Raw genomic sequence first — 14,758 nt, forward strand, 5'->3', positions numbered from 1 at the left:
CTCGTCTCTGTTTAATCCTATGTGCAGCTATACAGTATAAAATTTGTAATGAGATCTGGTACCCTCTTCTGGTATACAGACTGTATATGTAATCTTTTTTAAAAAGACAAACAAAAAGGTTTAATTTTTTTTTCAACTAAATGCTGCTGGCAGCCATCCTGATTCACCTTCAGATCATGTCCTTCTCCCCTCCCCACCCCAGACCCCCCCCCCCCCACACACACACACACACACTCCAAAGGGGAACCTCAGGAGGCAGCAAAGGAGGAAACAGCCAAAGCCCTAGTATCCAACCTGCATCCAAACTCAAATATGAGATGGGTGCCTATTTTGTTTTTAATTTACTGATGGGCGCCCACACATGTCACAGTGTATGTGTGGTGGTAAGCACCTTTATCAGCTGAGGGTCGTTTTCTTTTAACTTAGTTCCAAAATGCCTTAAATTCCTATAGACCTAGCAACTAACCCTGTTTAACTGTTACTGAAGAGACAGCTCACAGTTTATTCCCACCTTGAACTGGCTGAAAACAGAAGTTCTCCCCTTTGTTACTCGAGGTCACTACTTTTTTTTCTTTGAGACAGGGTTTCTCTGTGTTGTTTTGGTACCTGTCCTGGATCTCACTCTGTAGACCAGGCTAGCCTGGAACTCACAGAGATCCGCCTGACTCTGCCTCCCAAGTGCTGGGATTAAAGGCGTTCACCACCACCACCGGGCAAGGTCACTACTTTTTATAGCTTTTTGTTTTTGTTGGGGGCGGGGGTTGTTTGTTGTTTTTTGAGACAAGGTTTTTCTATGTAGCCCTGGCTGTTCTGGAATTTACTATGTAAACCAGGCTGACCTCGAACTCAGAGATCTGCCTCCCTCTGCCTTCCAAATGCTGGGGTTAAAGGTGTATGTCTCCTCTGTCTAGCTCTTGTATGAGATTTTTAAATAATAAAGACTTGAATGAAAATGTGAAGGAATAATAGTTTTATTCCTAAAGTTAAAATCTGTCAAATTTGCTCACACCAAAAAAAAAAAAAAAAAAAGTAAATAAACTGAAAACCATAGACTCTGGAATATGGGTAGAAAGCCCCAAAGGCTAGACACTAAAGGCAGCTTTATCTTGACTTGCACCTGTTTTCTCAAGCGCTCAGGGTGGTACTTAAACATCCAACAACCTACTTTATTTTGATGCGCTTAAAACCCAAGTTTAGGATTGTACGGACATTTCTAGTGCTGGCAGGGGCTCGCCCGCTTCCAGATTGTGTCTCGAAACCTAGGCTGCCCTTGAACTCCTTACCTTCCTAAAGTCCCGGCTGTGCTCTCCATGTAGTTATCCTCTCCTTCTCTGTCCCCTACCACCAGCAACATCCTCAGGTCTGAGCCTTGCACCTATCCCATGAACACCTCTAGAACCAAGTGGCTTCAGAGCATCACCTGACTTGTGTCCCTCTTATGGTTCTCCAGACTCTGGCTGCAGCCAGCCTGCTTTCTCTGGTGACATCAGGATATGAGTCACACTGCCTCCACATCCATGCATGTCCCTGCCACCCACCTACCAACCTCACTGAGCTTCATAGACCAACACGGGGCACAGGCCAACCAGCAGGACAGTTTGCCCTAATCAGAGAAACTAGGAAAGGCAGAGGAAACCTGGGGCCTTACACTGCTGTACAAGCGCTCTCCCACCCCACCCCAGTATTCTTTTTTTAATTGATGGAGAGGATTTTGTATTTTTAAACACCTCAGGAGTGATGCTGCATAGAAAATGGATTCATAGCATACCTTAAGAAGCTCTACCCATAATCCTGCAAAATTGTGTCTTCAGTGAAAAACGTCATCCAAATTTGGCTTTGGAGGGACGATTTCACTCTCACTCACCATTACTGCTTCTTCATCCTGCATTCCGAAGTAGGGTCTAAGGTTATGACTGTGTGTGTGCAAGGGTTCTTTTCCTTGGGGTTTTTAGTTTGATTAGTTTGATTCAGACATGCAGTGTACATGTTCACACAGTTCTGCTCCAGGATGGGGTTAAATGCTGTGTTTTATCGAACGCACCAGTGCTGAGCATGAGCTCACTGTCTGAGGAAATGAAGCTGCTGTGGAGAAGACGGCCTGCCCTGGCGGCCAGTGCGCTGCTGGAAAAGTGCAGGCCCTGTTTGATTTGCTTGTGTCTGTGGCGGCTGGAAAGCTCTCTCCACCCAGACCTTGACATTTTTGGCCTTAAGACAATGTTCCAAAGCTAGAGTTTCCAGTTTCTAAACACCGCTCTCTTTTGGCTAGTTTTCAGTTACCGCTTGCCTTGTGTGTTGGTGAGAAAGCCAGAGGTGTTGGGAGCCCCACAGCTGCACAAAGGTCAGTGCAGTGGGAACTGGCCTCAGACAAAAACAAAAGTGTGTGTGTGTGTGTTCCCCCTCATGGGTCCAAGCAAATCTTCCCATAGGAACTAAGCTGGTTAGCTGGGAATGGCTAGATCAGAAAGGCCTGGGATTCCTCATCTACAGCCACACCATCCTGAAAGTGCCTGATCTCAGATCCAGGGAGGCAGATACCTTGGAGAAAGTGTTGTTTTCTGAATGGAAGAGGTTTTTTTTTTTTGTTTTTTTTTTTGGTTTTTCGAGACAGGGTTTCTGTGTGTAGCTTTGCGCCTTTCCTGGAACTCGCTTTGGAGACCAGGCTGGCCTCGAACTCACAGAGATCCGCCTGGCTCTGCCTCCCGAGTGCTGGGATTAAAGGCGTGCGCCACCACCGGCCGGCGGAAGAGTTTATTTTATACCTCATTTTGAGGAATCATAGTTGGCCTTGACTTCCTATACATGTGAATCTCTTTAATTGTAAAAACAAAAAAACTGGGCAGTAGTGGCACAAGCCTTTAATCCCAACAGATTAAAACTGAAAGCCAGATCTCTGAGTTGAAGGCCAGCCTAGTTCCAGAACATTGAGGATTACACAGAGAAACTCTGTCTCAAAAAAACAAAACAAAATCAAAAACTGAAACTAAAACTAATTGTGTCTGTAATCATAATTGGGCAGCTGTTTCCCTGTAAAGCTGTCCAAGTAGATCTGAAACCACTTTTTAGTGGTTCTGTAGCCCAAAAGAGAGGGGGAGTTAGTCAGAGGTACTTCAGCTGTAAGTAAACTTTTAATTCAATGTCAGAGGGTAGAACTCAGCACTTGTTAACATGTACAAGTTACTGGTTTCAATCTCCAACACTGGAAAAATACAAAAGTATAGCCTCAAAATAAATGGAAAGGAATATAAATCAGAGTGCCGTGCCCAGTGTGGTGACTTGAAGAAAAGATACTCAACAGATCTCTAGAGGGTAGAAATCAAGCTGTTTTGTCCATTTGTTTGGTTGGTCACTTTTTTTTTTTTTTTTTTTGGTTTTTCGAGATAGGATTTCTCTGTGTAATTTGCGCCTTTCCTGGATCTCGTTCTGTAGAACAGGCTGGCCTCGAACTCACAAAGATCCGCCTGCCTCTGCCTCCTGAGTGCTGGGATTAAAGGCGTGCACCACCACGGCCCAGCTTTAGTCTGGGTTTTAACTAAGGTATTAAATACAGGAATGCAGGTCTACTGGAAGTTTATTAAAGAACAGTTATGTTCTGTGCACTTTTTAAAATGTGATTATACTTTGATTAGAATGTAAAAGGAAAAAGTCCTTATTAATTACTTGAGATGGCAGAATAAACTTGAATATGGCCATTGAAGCAATTACATCTTAGTGCCACATCTGCCATCAACTCCAGTTGTGTGTAGGGAAGGTGTTTAACCTTTGACTTCTGACCTCTATTCTGTTCTACAAAATAAAGTCCCAACAATTAGGATGCTCGACTTTTTTCAAGTGTAAGGTAGGATTTCCCATTTTTAAAAATTGTGTGAGCCGGGCAGTGGGGGCACACATCTTTAATCCCAGCACTCAGGAGGCAGAGGCAGGTGGATCTCTGTGAATTCGAGACCAGCCTGGTCTACAGAGTGAGTTCCAGGACAGGCGCCAAAGCTAAACAGAGAAACCCTGTCTCGAAAAAAAAAAAAAAAAATTGTGTGAGTATGTATGTGCTGCTAGGAATCAAACTCAGCATCTTGCACATGCTAAGCAAGTACTCTCTACCTCTGAGCTATTCCCCCAGCCCCATTAAAAAAAAAAAAAACAACTCAAGTGGGTGGAGTGTGGTAGCACATACCTTTGATCTGGGCATGAGAAGCAGAGGTAAACAGATCTCTGTGAGTTCAAAGCAAGCCTGGTCTACATAGTGAGTTCTAGAGCAGCCAGGGTTACATAGTGAGACCCTGTCTCAAAAACAAACAAAAAGCAAATTAAACCTCTAATTGGATATATAAAGCATGCGACATTTTCTTCAATCTATTGATGATGTGACATGCATATGGCCTGAGATATTAGTGACAGGGGACAGGCACTTGAGAGTGGAGTTATAGGGGAAATTTTCTGTTATTACTCTAACAACCTGGGCACTCTGAGTTTGAATTTGTTATTTTGCCCTTATCCAGAGGAGCCAGCAAGGGTTAAGAATCAACATTTTAAACCAAATCTGTTTGGCACTGCTTTTAGGTGACAAGTGTGGCAGAGGCAGAAAATCCCTCCAAGTAGGAACCCAGATTGCCAAATGTTGGTCTCAAGTACATGTTTCCCGAAATTGGCCCAATTCCAAAGGGAAGAGCTCACAATGGAAACAGTGACAGCCATTTGCTCTGGCGGCCAAGAGAATGAAAAGCACATTGAAACTCAGCGTCTCCAAGGGAGAGGGCCGGTGGGCCCCTCGGCGGTGAAACCAACCTGACAATGGAGCGGGACCACAGAGCCCTTTCCCAGCATCTGTCTTCAGTTCAACAACAGGCCTTTATGTGAATCCCTCAGGGAATCCATGAGAAAGGACACTGAGCAACTCCACTTCACTACCAGTAAATGCATGCTCAGTCTTGGTTCCCATTTGTGTTGAATTAGGTTTTGTTGAGAAAGAAAAGTGTTCTTGATGTCTCGACAGGACGCTGCTCCTCCCAGTATTTACACACAGGTTACACATTCCTCCTGTACAAGCTTTCAACAACTTTCTGGTTTTGGTTTTGGTTTTGCCTCTTATGAGCTATTTTGGCCTCTGGGGAATGAATGACCTTCCCACTGGTGTTTTCCTGCAGTAATAATGTTGTTCAACTAACTCAGTGCCACCAGGAAGGCCCTCTTAGCACCTAGCATAGTAACTGCTGTGTTGAGAGACTGCCGGGCCGAGGGTGAAAGGAGTGTGTGAGAGAATGAGAGAACAGACCAAACCAGCTCCAAAAGAGCTCTGCTAGGAACATTCCTATTACCTTCCAAATTCTACGTCAAAGACCAGCTCTGCCTTGCTCTGTGTTTGCCTCCTCCCCAGTACTTACGTTGAAATCCTGAGTCCCAGTATGATGGTGTTAGCACATGACTGCAGCTTTGAGGGTGATCAGGCAGGGCCCTTGTGAATGGGATGGATCCTATAAAAGAAGCCCCAGAAAGCTAGGTGTGATGGCACCTGCCCTAAGACTAGCAGCCTGGAGGTGGAGGCAGGAGGACCAGGAGTTCGAGGGCGGCCTGAGTTACACCAGACTCTGTCTCTATAAACTCAGTAACTTTAGAACCATCTATGAAGCAGGGGTTGGACCTCACTAACTTTACCCACACATTAAGCTTGTTCTTCCCAGATTCCAGCTATGAGGGATCAATCTGTTGTGTCGAAACCACATGCCTTACCATAGTTTAGTATAACAATCAACCAAATGAAGACAAGAGCTATACCCAGGCAATGGTGGCACACATTTTTGGTCCCAGCACTCAGGAAGCAGAGGAAGGTGGTTCTCTGTGAGTTCAAGGCTAGCCTGGTCTACAGAGCGAGTTCCAGGTCAGCCAGAGCTAAAGAGTGAAACCCTGTCTAGGGCAGGGTGGGGGGAGAGAAAGCAAAACTCATATTAAACAACTGGAATGTACTCCATGTCCAAAGCAGTGCCATTTTGTCCCAGCTGACTATATGCTGGATCCTAAGACACCTATGTGCATCTCTGTGGAATGCATACACACAGGCCTTCTTACCATCTGACCGAGCAGCACGAGGGTGAGTTTGACACTGGATCAGAGTTGATGTGGCCCAGGATGTACTGGCTTGTGATCCTGGGAAGGTACTAAATCATCCGCAGAGTCTCCGTGTCTTCACCCACTAGCTTTGGGTCTGTGGGATGAAATGGGATCATACGCAGCACAGGTCTGAGGTGAGAGCTGTCCACTGCTCTGACGGTGACTGGCATGTGGGAACTTCCAGTCTGGGTCTGTGTGGGGCGTTTACCCACCACCCCCAAAGTTTCCCAGAGTTTTCTTGAGTGCGAGCAGCAGGAAATATTAGATAGAAGGATTTATTGCGGAGAATATCGCAGAGATAACCAGATAGAAAATAAAGGATAGCCTCGAGAGGGCCTGGAACCTATTCCAACGGGCCCCGACTGTCTCGGCGCCAGGGTTTTTATAGAGACGCCAAGGGGTGGAGCAAAAGACCTCCTCCCCCAGCACAGCCAAGTGCAGACCATCTCAGACACCTGCACTCAGGCCCGTGGTCTAATCATCCTCTATGCGGACATGCTGGGTAAAGCCACGAGGAACCCGAGAACGGGCTCCCACAGGTCTGCCCTTCAGCCCAGAAGCAACTGTATCCAACTTGCTGTCTAGGCTTGCAAACCTAAAAGCTTACCCTCGGTGGAAGCCTATACTGGACGAATCTGGTTGTAGAGGCAGGTACACACTACGGGCTGGCAGGCACTGCTCAGCCCACAACTGCCTTCCTCCAGGACCGGGGAGGGGACAGCTGCTGATCACAGAGGGCATGTCTCCTCCTACTTAACTCAGTGACTTTGCCTCCAAGCCACCCACAGGGAGTTGTTTGTTTGGTTTTCTTGGCTGACTTCTTACTCCCTGAGAAAAAAAGACATGACGGAGAATCAGCTGCACTTTGTAAATCTTTCCACAATTCAGTCCAATGGAGTCTTTTGAGAACAGGAGCATTTCTATTGGCTTCTTCCAAATGCTGCTGGATTGAAATCCTCAGAAGGAAGGGAGGGGAGAGGGAGAGAAGGATGTGAGGAGAGCTCTGCATCCTGAGGTCCGAGACTCTCTTCATGATGCTCCTTGACTCCACAGAGGCACAGCACAGTGGGGGGTGACTGTGATGGAAGCCAGCACCTAGCCTGAGAGAAGGCCACAGTTACCTTGGGAGTTCTGAGTTCAGGGAAGGGCTGAGGGTTGGCAAGTGGCACATACGGGAACATGAGGGGAGGCATTTGAGGTAGAGGGCATCACATGGAAGGGCAGAGATGAGGACAGAGCATGGCCAGACTGGCAGGGCCTAGGAGAGTTTGGGAGGACGCTGACCATGCATTTGGGTCACAGTGAGGAGGATGTCCCGCAAGGGAGAACAGTTTTATCCTGACAACTCAGCGCTTTGGAGACTTGGGGAAAGGTCACAGGATAGAAATTATACCTAGGAAGCTCACTCTCCTCTGTAATAAAGATATAGGCTACAGGAGAGAGCTGATACCCAGGAGGCCATGATTTTTGGGGGGGTAGGATATCGGGGACTAGGGGGGTCCAGCCCCTCGATAGTCCCCTCCCAGGGTCCGGGAAGAATCTACAACCAGCTGATAATTAATCTTTGATAAAAAGAAATGAATCTATGTACACGAAACTCCTTAGTTCATACACTTTATTATTCTGTGATAGTTCTCTCTCTACACAGCTTCTATTCTGCTCTCATGTCTAGCTCCGTTCTTGCCTGATTTCTCTATATTTATCTACTGTCCCCTCTAGGTTCTATCTTAATTCCTTCATCTAGTTCTGTCCCTTCTAGGTTCTCATCCATCTAGTTCTTTCCCATATCAGCTCCTCTCCCGTCTCCTTCTCTCTCATCTGGGTCTTCCTCATCTTGTTCTTCCCCATCTGGCTCATCCTCATCTTTTTTTTTTTTTTTTTTTTTTTTTTGGTTTTTTCGAGACAGGGTTTCTCTTTGTGTCTTTCCTGGAACTCACTCTGTAGCCCAGGCTGGCCTCGAACTCACAGAGATCCACCTGGCTCTGCCTCCCGAGTGCTGGGATTAAAGGCTCTTCCTCATCTTCTATCTCGTTCCTCTAGTACTCTCTTCTAGCCCTTCAATCTAGTTCTTCCCCATCTCAGTTTGTTCCTCTCAAGTTCTTACCCATCTAGTTCTTCCATTTTCTTTTCTCTTCTCCCCCTGTGCCCTGGAAGTCCCGGTATATAAAGGGAGGGTCCGAGCTAAATTGTGTAAAGCTATTACTTAACATCCACCTCTCCTAGGCAGTGTCTCCTTGTGGAATTTACCGTAAGTCAGGAGACTTTCATGTGGGCTGTTACCATTGTTAGTCCTAGGAAGTTGGGCTCCCACCTGGGTGGTGTTTCCTGTAGTCCTTGAAAGTGGCTAAGGGAGATATCTGATTCCAGAGAAAGCCTTTCCCGAGGCTGTTCTCCAAATACCTGGAATGTGTATGTCCAGAGAGTGATCAGTCCACACTGTTAGCCCTTCTTAGGGAAAAGTCAATTGGGAAAACTATGAAGGCACACATGATTTTCATAACAGAATACAGCTGATATATAACAAGCCAAGTAACACCAAAAACTCCTTGGGATTTGGCTTCCTCTGGAGGAATCCCCTGATTCCTCCAGGTAGTGACTTTGCCATAACCAGCTGAGTTCTTATGATATATTCCTGCGGCCCGCAGCAGTAGGGTACAGCAGTAATTGGAAGACAACTGTTGAGGTGCAGACAGTGGTGTCTGGAGGGAACTGACAGGCTCATTGAGAAAGACTCCAGGTCAACACATCAGAGGTACTTGCACATATTGATTACAGTAGTATTCACAGCAGCGGAATTATGGAACCAGTCTGTGTCCACTTTTTTCAGCCATTTAAAAAAAACAAACAGCCGGGCGGTGGTGGCGCACGCCTTTAATCCCAGCACTCGGGAGGCAGAGCCAGGCGGATCTCTGTGAGTTCGAGGCCAGCCTGGGCTACCAAGTGAGTTCCAGGACAGGCGCAAAGCTACACAGAGAAACCCTGTCTCGAAAAACCAAAAAAAAAAAAAAATAATAATAATAATAAAAAAATAAATAAAAAAACAAACAAACAAAAAAAACCCCAAAAAACCCAAGCCGGGCAGTGATGGCGCACGCCTTTAATCCCAAAACTCGGAAGTAGAGGCAGGAGGATCTCTGTGAGTTCTAGGTCAGCCTGGTCTACAGAGTGAGTTCCAGGACAGCCAGAGCTACACAGAGAAACCCTGTCTTGAGAAAACAAACAAACAAACAAACAAACAAAACCACCCAAACAGTTAAATGGTTATGTCATTTGGAAGATGATGGGTGTAGCAGGACAGGGCCCATAGGGTCAAGGAAATTGGCTCAGACCAGTTGCCAAGGCATGCACATAACGTACTTCCTTATGAGCCAACCTGGAGTCTGTCTGAGGGCCTAGCAACAGGTGCTGTCCGAGTTCCTGGTCACTGTCAAGAGTTCCTGATCCTAAGACCTCCCCCATTATTAAATAAATGGGTTTGTCATTTGCCTTCAACTGACTTTCAGTGTCCGTGCCTTCTCACCCCCTCCCCCGAGGGAGCTGTTAGGATCCAGCAACAGGTGGGTACAACAGGAAATAATCATAATAAATTATTTTCTCTCTAAGATCACATACATGTGTGCAGAAGACAAAGTAAAAACAAAACTGTCTGGGAGAGCAGAGAATAAAGGGGGAGGGTGGCAGAGAATGGGGGAAGACACACTCCAAGCACTTTATATCCTTGCATAATAAAATGGCCTTATTTAACCCAATGAAATAAAAGATTTAAGTGTTGGAGTTTATAGCCCCAGCCCATAAAGTGCTTGCCACACAAGCATGAAGACCCGAGTTCAATCCCCAGAACCTATGTAAAAAAGCCAAGCGCAGTGACCCTAGGTGTGATGGTGCACACCAGTAACCGCGCAATGAGGAGGCAGACACAGGAGGGTGGCGGGCCCTCTGGCCAGCCAGCAAAGCCTAAACCAGGTGGATAGCACCTGAGAAACAACACCCAAAGTTGACCCCTGGCTTGCATAAGCACATGCACACACATCCACGTGTGCCTAGGATGCACACACACAAAATCAAAGCACACCAAGGCACAGTACCGAAGGTGATGCAGGTGACTAGCATTTCAGGCATGTACCATTACACCCAGCTCCTGTGCGGTCTGTTGTGAATACCATCAGTTCCTCTTGTGTTCTACTTTGTACTACACCACACCATTGGGTGGTTTTGTTCTCCAGAGCCCAGACTGACCTCAAATCTGAACTCCTGTCTCAGTCTCTGACGTATTAGAGTACAGTGCTGTTAATTGCTGTTAGTAAAGCTACTGTCATGTGTCTACTGAAACTGGTCTCTGGCTTCTTTTTCTGACATTCCTTGTTATTCTTAGCCTTTCCTGGGATTTTTATTGAAATGGTATTAATGACTCATGATCTGGAGATGGCACGCATCTTCACATACTCAGATGTGCACTGCTGTGTCCTTTAGGTCTGCTTTGACTCCTTCAGTACTGTTTTCTGTTTCTCCCTGAAGGTCTTGGGAGTCGGTGTTAAATTTATCCCTAAATGCGTCTAGATTTCACCCCTGTTAGCAGTGCATTTCTCCTCTTCCGTCCTCCAGTTGGCTATATAACTGGTACCGAAAAACATCGGAATTTGTAAGAGTGGGCTGGGGTTGGCTCTGTGCCTATGAAGCAAATGTGAGGCCCTGGGTTTGCTCCCAGCACCACACGTAACAGCCGCTTCCAGCAGCCGCGCGCCATCCACTTCCTCCCAATTGTTATAGCTTCTCTTGGTATTTAAGACATAAGAAAGCAGTTGTGGTCTGTGTACAATTAAGGTTTGCTCTTCATTTCCGTTTTATTCATGTTTATATGTATTGTATAAAATGAGGAATGTTTCCCAGACTCCTCTGCACTGGCATTGACGGGCTGTGTTTTTCCAGCTTTTTGTATGGGCTGCTGAAGCAAGCTCTGCATCGCAGCTGAAGCCTTCCACTTTTCACTTTCCCTTTTGTTATTGGGTATTTCTCTCTCTCTCTCTCAAAAAAAAAAAAAAAAGAACTCTGTTCAAGCTGGCCTCAGCTTGTGGCAATCCTCCTGCCTCAGCCTCAGTGCTTGGTGTACTGGCATCAGTTTGATGACACAGGTTTTTGATTCTTTTTTGTATCTTTTATTTGCTTTTAGTTTCACATGTGTATACAATGTTTCTTGATCACATCCACCTCAACTCGTCCCTTCCCACTTTTCCTTTTTCTTTAAAAAAATTTGTGCATAAACATTTTGCCTACATGTACATATGTACACCTCATGGGTGCCTGGTACCTGAGACCAGATGTTTGATATCCTAGAGCTGGAGTTAGAGATGGCTCTGAGCCACCATGTAAGTGCTGGGAACCAAGCCCAGATCTTCTGTAAGAGCAGTAAGTGTTCTTAAACACTGAGCCTCTTCCCAGCCTTCCCCATGGTACTGATTTGACTATCAGAATATTGAGCAGTAGTGACTGCAGTTTTGTTTTGTTTTTTTAATGTAGGAACTGAATTTAGAGTTTTATGCCTAGAGGCATTCTATGTCTGAATTGTAGCCCCAGATCTCCATTTTTAAAAATAATTTTGAGACAGTCTCACTCCATGGACACAGGCTGAATGTGTGACCCCCTACCCTAGCCTCCCAAGTAGCAGGCCCAGATTTTTTTAATTATAATTTTGTGTGTATGGGTGTTCTGCCTGTCTGAACACTGTCTACGTCTATGTGCAGTGGTCAGAAGGGGATTTGGAGCCTCTGAAACAGGAGTTACAGATAATTGTGAGCCACCCTGTGGGTGTTGGGAACCAAGCCCAGGTCCTCAGCAGGAGGACCCAGGCCTCCCAACTGCCTAGCCACCTCTCCTCCTCCTAAAGATTTCATTTTTATTTTTTATGTGTATGGGGGGGGGGGAGGTTTGTGCACATATGAGTACCCGTTCCTTTGGGTCTGGGGGGCTAGTTACAGGCAGTTGTGAGCTGCCCTATGTGAGTACTAGGAACCAAACCTGGACCTCAGCCAAGAGCCGCATTTGCTCTTAACCACTGGGATACTCTCCAGCTCCAATGGTGGGTTTAGAAGCTGTGCTGTTTCAACACTTTCAGGACTCATTTTTTACTTTTAATTATGTGTGTATGTGTGTGCATGTAAGTGCAGGTGGCTTCAGAGTCCAGAGGTGTGAGAAGCTGGAGTTAGGCAGTTGTGGGCTACCTAATGTGGGCTAGGAACCAAACTTGGGTCCTCTGCAAAAGCAGTACTCTCTTACCCGCTGAGTCACCTTTCCAGCCCACTTACCATAGCACTGACAGCCTTGTCTCTAAGCTCAGACAGGATGGGGCAATCCTTGATTCATACTGCGCCCCAGTGTCCAGCACAGTATAATCCTGTACTGTCCACGTGATTAAGCAGAAGTTCACTACTGCACAGGTGGGACTGCTTGGTAGTCTAAACAAGGCCAAGTCCTCCTGGGCACGCTGTAGTAGAAACAAGCATGACATGATTGACCGTGGTCAACCATATCACTCTTCCTAAATCTCATCTGGTGTCTCAGTTCTGTCAACTGTAGCAATATGGCTGTGAAAACTATACTATTCACCTTACAGGCCTTTTGGGAAAACTGTAGTAATGTGTGTAAATTATCTAGTATCCAACAGGTGTTCCATAAAAGCTAGCCATGAACTACTTAACAAGATAGTCAGGGGAACTTGCCTAACGTGCAGCCCTGTGCTCCATCCCTAGCAAGTCACAAAACCAGGTGTGATGGTGTGTACTTGTAATCCCAGAACTCAGGAGGGACAGGAAGATCAGAATTCAAGGTCATCCTTGGCTACTTAGTAAGTTGGAGAGCAACATGGGATGTATAAAACTGCCTTTAAAAACCCACAGCCAGCTTTGGTGACTTGCCTTGAGATTTTCTTGCTCTTCTCCTCAGGTAGGTGCATTTGTGGGTTTGTGGTTACAAGCAGAAATAGATCAAAACGCCTGGAAAGCTGCCTCATCTCCTTTCCATTTGTCCTGTCCTGTTCCAATGGAGACTCCCCATCCCTGCCTACCTGTCCCTGGCAGAGCTGTGTGTGGCCCAAGGTCAGAGTCCTTCGAGAGACTTGAGAAATAATCTGTTACTCCAACTTGGCCTCAGTGATACTCCTCCTCAGCCTCCCAAGAAGCTGAGTGACAAGCTGTGCCTTCAACTAACTCTATCTCCTCCAAGGAAGGACCCCCTTCTCCCCTCAGATAAGGTTCCTATATGTAGCTCTGGCTATCCTGGAAGTCAGGGATCTGCCCATCTCTACCTCCAGGATTATAAGTGTGTGCCACCACACCGAGTCCAAGGGGCTTTTGTTTGTACTAGAAGTGTTTGTAGGGTTTGTCAAAAGTAACTTGTAGGTTTCCCCCAAATTTGGCCAAATAAAATGTATGTTTGTCTTTGCTGGTAGTTTCAGACTGGAAGCAAGTGGACACTGGCCCTGGATGAGCAATGGACAGGAAATAGCTAGCTTGTTACCTAGGAGACTTGTTTGTGGTCATGTAGTGGTATACACCTTTAATCCCAGCACTTTTATCTCAGGGAGGCAGAGGCAGGCAGATCACTGAGTTCTGAGGTCAGTCTCGTCTACAGAGCAAGTTCCAGGACAGCCAGGGCTACACAGAGAAACTGTCAAAAAACAAACAACAAAAAGTGTTCTTCCCAGAGCTGCTAAGCTGGTGAAAGTATCTTTGCCATCACATGCAAAGAATCTGCCTGAGAACCCCCGAGCTAGGGATCGCTGGGGCCTCTGTCAGAGTCTGGCTACCTGGGCAAAGGCAACAGCTTGCTGTCTGATTCCAGGCTCTTTCCCTCCTGCTCCCTGTGTCTAGAATCTCTTCTCTCTAGTCCATTTGTTGGGTCTCAGTCTAAAGGCCATAGCCTGACACTGCACCCGGGGAGCTAGGCAGGAAAACTGAGAGTAGGTAATCCCGGGCTTCTCACGGGCTCCAAAAACAAAACAAATAAATCGGTCCAGGCGGCTCATCCCTGTAATCTCAGCACTTAGGGAGTAGATGTAGGAGACAGAAGTTCAAAGTCATTATTGGCTACATAGTGAGTTTGAGGTCAGCCTGGTGTACAAAAGACAGTCTCAAGAAAACCCCCACAACAAACTTGATCAACCCATCAATAGATCAATAAAAGCCATTCCTCAAAAAGAAGAAAAAAAGAATCTGCCTGAGAATGAAATCAATACACAGGAAAACAAAAGCGAGAACTGAGGTTTTAATGTTATCATGCAATGCCTACAGCCAGTGAACCTCCCTGTGCTATCTCAAACAAGAAAATGTCTTTCTGTTGCTTAGGCCTGTCTCAGGTTAATGCACATGACCACAAACAAGTCTCCTAGGTAACAAGCTAGCTATTTCCTGTCCATTGCTCATCCAGGGCCAGTGTCCACTTGCTTCCAGTCTGAAACTACCAGCAAAGACAAACATACATTTTATTTGACCAAATTTGGGGGAAACCTACAAGTTACTTTTGACAAAACTGTTTCTTCCAATTCCAACTGAGAAACTCATCAATAGAGAGCTGTGTCAGCCGGCTTATATTCTGGTAAAGGTAAACCACAATCTTGACAGTGTGGTGGCACATGCCTTTAGTACCAACACTCAGAGGCAGGGGAGGC

This window comes from Peromyscus californicus, unplaced genomic scaffold (assembly GCF_007827085.1).
Source record: "Peromyscus californicus insignis strain IS unplaced genomic scaffold, ASM782708v3 Scaffold_8__1_contigs__length_139910024, whole genome shotgun sequence".
Taxonomy (NCBI): Eukaryota; Metazoa; Chordata; class Mammalia; order Rodentia; family Cricetidae; genus Peromyscus; species Peromyscus californicus.